Source organism: Lipotes vexillifer, unplaced genomic scaffold, assembly GCF_000442215.2.
Source record: "Lipotes vexillifer unplaced genomic scaffold, Lipotes_vexillifer_v1.1 scaffold1345, whole genome shotgun sequence".
NCBI classification, from domain to species: domain Eukaryota; kingdom Metazoa; phylum Chordata; class Mammalia; order Artiodactyla; family Lipotidae; genus Lipotes; species Lipotes vexillifer.
The window spans coordinates 50,056-55,920 of record NW_006799741.1 but is presented as its reverse complement, the minus strand read 5'-3'; the positions used below and the strand labels follow the sequence as shown (position 1 = coordinate 55,920).

Genomic DNA, 5,865 nt, shown 5'->3' with positions numbered 1-5,865 from the left:
CTATGTGTCCCTAGGTCTGAAGTGGGTCTCTTGTAGACAGCATATATATGGGTCTTGTTTTTGTATCCATTCAGTGAGCCTGTGTCTTTTGGTTGGAGAAGTTAATCCCTTCTCGTTTAAGGTAATTATCTATATGTATGTTCCTATGACCATTTTCTTAATTGTTATGGGTTTGTTTTTGTAGGTCCTTTTCTTCTCTTGTGTTTCCCACTTAGAGAAGTTTCTTTAGCATTTGTTGTAAAGCTGGTTTGGTGGTGCCGAATTCTCTTAGCTTTTGTTTGTCTGGAAAGCTTTTGCTTTCTCTGTGGAATCTGAATGAGATCCTTGCTGGGTAGAGTAATCTTGGTTGTAGGTTCTTCCCTTTCATCACTTTAAGTATATCATGCCACTCCCTTCTGGCTTGTAGAGTTTCTGCTGAGAAATCAGCTGTTAACCTTATGGGAATTCCCTTGTATGTTATTTGTCATTTTTCCCTTGTTGCTTTCAATAATTTTTCTTTGTGTTTAATTTTTGTGAATTTGATTACTATGTGTCTTGGTGTGTTTCTCCTTGGGTTTATCTTGCCTGGGACTCTCTGCACTACCTGGACTTGGGTGGCTATTTTCTTTTCCTTGTTAGGGAAGTTTTCGACTGTAATCTCTTCAAGTATTTTCTCTGGTCCTTTCTCTCTCTCTTGTCCTTCTGGGACCCCTATAATGTGAATGTTGTTGCATTTAATGTTGTCCCAGAGGTCTCTTAGGCTGTCTTCATTTCTTTTTATTCTTCTTTCTTTATTCTGTTCTGCGGCAGTGAATTCCACCATTCTGTCTTCCAGGTCACTTATCTGTTCTTCTGCCTCAGTTATTCTCCTATTGATTCCTTCTACTGTATTTTTCATTTCAGTTTTTGTATTGTTCATCTCTCTTTGTTTGTTCTTTAATTCTTCTAGATTTTTGTTAAACATTTCTTGCATCTTCTCAATCTTTGCCTCCATTCTTTTTCCGAGGTCCTGGATCATCTTCATTATCATTATTCTGAATTCTTTTTCTGGAAGGTTGCCTATCTCTACTTCATTTAGTTGTTTTTCTGGGGTTTTATCTTGTTCCTTCATCTGGTACAAAGTCCTCTGCCTTTTCATTTTGTCCATCTTTCTGTGAATGTGGTTTTCCTTCTACCGGCTGCAGAATTATAGTTCTTCTTGCTTCTGCTTTCTGCCCTCTGGTGGCTGAGGCTATCTAAGAGGCTTGTGGAAGTTTCCTGATGGGAGGGAATGGTGGTGTCTAGAGCTGTGCATTGCTCTGGTGGGCAGAGCTCAGTAAAACTTTAATCTGCTTCTCTGCTGATGGGTGGGGCTGGTTTCCCTCCCTGTTGGTTGTTTGGCCTGAGGCGACCCAACACTGGAGCCTACCGGGCTCTCTGGTGGGGCTAATGGCAGACTCTGGGAGGGCTAACACCAAGGAGTACTTTCCAGAACTTCTGCTGCCAGTGTCCTTGTCCCCACTGCCTCTGCAGGAAACCCTCCAACACTAACAGGTAGGTCTGGTTCAGTCTCCTATGGGGTCACTGCTTCTTCCCCTTGGTCCCAATGCGCACACTACTTTGTGTGCCCTCCAAGAGTGCAGTCTCTGTTTCCCCCAGTCCTGTCGAAGTCCTGTAATCAAATCCCACTAGCCTTCAAAGTCTGATTCTCTAGGAATTCCTCCTCCCATTGCCAGACCCCCAGGTTGGGAAGCGTGACGTGGGGCTCAGAACGTTCACTCCAGTGGGTGGACTTTTGTGGTATAAGTGTTCTCCAGTCTGTGAGTCACCCACTCAGCAGTTACGGGATTTGATTTTATTGTGATTGCGCCCCTCCTACTGTCTCATTGCGGCTTCTCCTTTGTCTTTGGATGTGGAGTATCTTTTTTGGTGAGTTCCAGTGTCTTCCAGTGTCTTCTTGTTCAGCAGTTAGTTGTGATTCTGGTGCTCTCGCAAGAGGGAGTGAGCGCACATCCTTCTACTCTGTCATCTTGAACCAATCTCTTCTAGTGAATTCTTGAGGGATTCTCTCTGTGCAGCTCTGTAACCACCTTGGTCTACCTGGACCCTTGGCTCAATCTTCTTGACTCAGAGACTCCTGTGGGCTCTGTCCCGGTGCCCACTTCCTGCACCCTGGCCTGGAAACTGTTTCAGGACAATAAGCTGAATCAGGTATTGGCTCACCTTGTTGTTTTTCTGTGTCTCAGGGGTCACTGCCCTTCATTGTTTGATGTCTAGTGTCTTAAAGTTACACATATTTTTGTGATTTATTGTTGTTGTTCTTCTTTCAAGTGGAAGAATAAATCTAGTCCCTCTTATTCATCTTGACTGGAAGCAGAAGTCTTTTAAGGTTATATTTTTGAAAGTTAAATTTCATTCAAAGGTAATTATAGGCAAAAATTAGGTGAATCTTCCCCTGAACGCTTTTCTTTTAAAGAACATTATCCTCCAACACCCCTTTGTCTAATTTTAAAGTAATTTCTAGGATTGCTAGGATCTGGATAGAAATAGTTAAGCCAAAAGGTAAATTATATAGACATTTTCCCCAACTGTGCATCTTGCTTATCATTTAGCAATGATTCCTAATCAAATGTAAGACTGTTCTTGGGGGCTCATTCTTCCTCTCCTAGAGTTTCAGAAGCAGAAAACCTTCCCCACTCCCACCCACCAGCCCCAGCCAGAAAGCACATGTGGTTGCATTTATTTATCAAAATATTCCAGTCAGGGCTTCCCTGGTAGTGCAGTGGTTGAGAGTCCGCCTGCCGATGCAGGGGATACGGGTTCGTGCCTCGGTCCGGGAGGATCCCACATGCCGTGGAGTGGCTGGGCCGGTGAGCCATGGCCGCTGAGCCTGCGCGTCCAGAGCCTGAATATTCCAGTCAGTCCAGGTAACATCACACAGAAACTGTGGGCAGAGGGAACCTTGACTAAGTCACCTGATGTTTCTCGTTTCATTTTCTCCCATCTCTAGCTACAAACACAAATCTGCTCAGTTGCATTGCTTTGAGAATAAAATGTACAGGGATTTGAACTTAAAATCTGTCTTCTTCCCCCAAATAATTAAATCATTACTCTGTACTTTTTAAATGAATTGACACTGATCCTCTGCCCGCTCACCTCAAAAGTTAATATTTAACATTTTTGTTGCTTCTGCCATTACAGGAGTTGTTATGGAAATTACCTGTGTATTGGTTTAGCAAATAGAAACTGGGTACATGACGACCAGCTGTGCAGTATTAATTGGAAACTGAATATAAAAATAGATGAGAATTGAGACTTTACTTTTGAAATAAAAAACCTTGGCTGGTTTGGTTTTAGTAATTCATTTAAGACTTGCTTTCTGCTAATTATTTACTATGTTGTGACTTCTTTTACTTAATTCGTTTTTAATCTATAATTTCAGTTCTCTGAGATCAAAGGGATGACTAACAGGGTGAATGAATTCACCTCTTCCTGGTGCCTCGGGCATCACTGTGCTTTAAGGTTACAAGTCTAGGGAAGGAAGTATTCCTGGTCGTTGTCATCAGAGCTTGAAATCCCATTGGGGTGACGGGATACGTTCATGGAAAGATAAACATATATCAAGCACCAAAGGCTGGAAGAGACAGAAAGAGCAGGAGTAATGTACATGAAGGAGCCACCACCGTGGCCTCCAGTTTAAGAAACAGATCATATAAGCCCTTCAGTATGAACGTCTTCATCCAGTCCGAGGACAAGCACAGTCACTCACCCTTCATTTTTCCAACAAAACGCTTGCGTACTCACGTGCCTTATTCACAAAAAGTTCAGTGTTTCCTTCTCTCCTTGGATCATCTTCATATATGCTCCCCCACCCACTGTGTTTAAGAAACCTGGGTCTCACTCAGTCTTCCTCAGTGCAGATGGATGGTTTTGGAAATACATAGAGTCATGTTTTTCTGGACCAGATACTGACTGTTGAGCACTATTTGGTACCAGGAATGGATCACAAAAAAACAGACCCTCAAGATGGGAATCTGAGATTGGTCGTCAACTTGATTGGGCTGGAATATAGTGACAACCCTATGGCCAATGAAAAATAGGACCCAGGTAGGGTATGGCATCAATGGCAGAAGAGGTGTTTGAGTTATGATAGCCTGTGACTGCCTTGAACGAAGTACGTCTCAAAGGCAAGCCTTTGGGACACTGAGTGGCTACTGCATTGAACATGTCATTTCGTCGGGAATGATGGTGCAGGGATCGTGAGGTCGGATGACTACTCCTTACTGTACCAAAGAGCCTTAAATAAAGAAAATGACCAACTCAGGACTTTAAATACTCAATTTAAGGCCATCAGAGAACCCAAGAACTTCTATGATAGCCCTAGAACAATCACTGATCTCTTGTAGCCACAGAACTGATAGAGACCTACAGTTGGATGATTTGGTCTGAAGAATTACGAGAGAAACCTATTTATCAGCCCCTCCAGTTTTCTGGCATAAACCTTAGGGCATTAATTGAGAACTGGGACTCTGAGAACTGAAATGGGGACATTTGTGTGGATTTGAACAAATAAAATGATTTTGAAACACCAGAGGTCCCTAAGTCACCATTACAAGTGGATTCACTCTCTTCTCTGTGTCCAAGGAGACGAGACTCCTTTTCCTGGTTGAAAACACCCTGTTAGGTTGGAGTGCTATTTTACAGGATAAAGTACATGCTTTGGGTCAGAAATTAAATGAATATTTCTCCCACAGTCAGACACTGGTCCAGGATATAGGTGGTAGAAGTTGGAATAGCGTCTCTCAGTCTCACACCTGAAATTTGCTTCCCATTCCTGCATTTTTAATGTCTGAAGGTTTAGTGGACTTACTTTATTTCTGAGGGGAGCATGTGTCCACCAGGAGACACACCAATGGTTCCAGGTAAACTGCTTCTCTTGCCACTGAATCAATATGCAGAGAAGGAGGTAAATTACTGACTGGAGTAATTGATTACAATTATAAGAGGATGCAGGGTTGCTGCCACACGGTGGGGCAGGTAAGACTTAGTCAAACCAGGGACTCTCTGGAATGCCTCTTAATACCCTCAAGTCCAGTAATTAAGGTTAAAAGAATGACTGTATTCATCCAATTAAGGATTCTGATCCTTCAGGAATGAAGATTTAGGTCACAATACCACATAAAGAATCCCAACCAGCTGATATCCTGGCTGAAGTGAAAGGGAAGCTGGAATGGGTAATAGGAAAAAATTATAAATATCAACTAAAGGCTCAGGATCAGCTATAGAAATGAGGTCTACAGCAGCTAGGCATGTTTTCTACTTTGTTGTTATGTACATGTTATTTATGATGAACCTCGAGAACGTTATGCTAAGTGAAATAAGCCAGTCACAAAAGGACAAATACTGTATGATTACACTTATATGAGTTACCTAGAGGATTCAAATTCAGAGAGAAAAAAAAGTAGTTGCCAGGGGCTTGGGGAGCAGCGAATGGAGAGATATTGTTTAATGGGTACAGAGTTTCAGTCTGTGAAGATAAAGAAGTTCTGGAGGGACTTCCCTGGTGGTCCAGTGGCTAGGACTCTGTGCTCCCAATGCAGGGGGCCTGGGTTCAATCCCTGGCCAGGGAACTAGATTCCACATGCATGCAGCAACTAACATTTCTCATGCCACAACTAAGGAGCCCACATGCAGCAACTAAGACCCAGCACAACCAAATAAATAAATAAATATTTAAAAAAAAAAAAAAGAAGTTCTGGAGATGGATGGTAGTGATGGTAGCACAACACTGTGAAAGTACTTAACTGCCACCGAAGTGTACCTTAAAAGGGATTAAAATGGCAAATATTACATTGTGTGTATTTCACCATAGTTTCTTTAAAAAGCAGAAGACTGTTCGAGTTGTCG

At 42.4% G+C, this 5,865-nt stretch overlaps 1 non-coding gene across 1 annotated transcript; it reads left to right on the top strand.

Moving 5' to 3' along the window:
• Positions 1-5,515: 5,515 nt before the first annotated feature.
• On the top strand, positions 5,516-5,588 carry TRNAG-CCC (transfer RNA glycine (anticodon CCC)). The gene has a single exon. It is a non-coding gene; the product is annotated as a tRNA-Gly (tRNA).
• Positions 5,589-5,865: the final 277 nt, after the last annotated feature.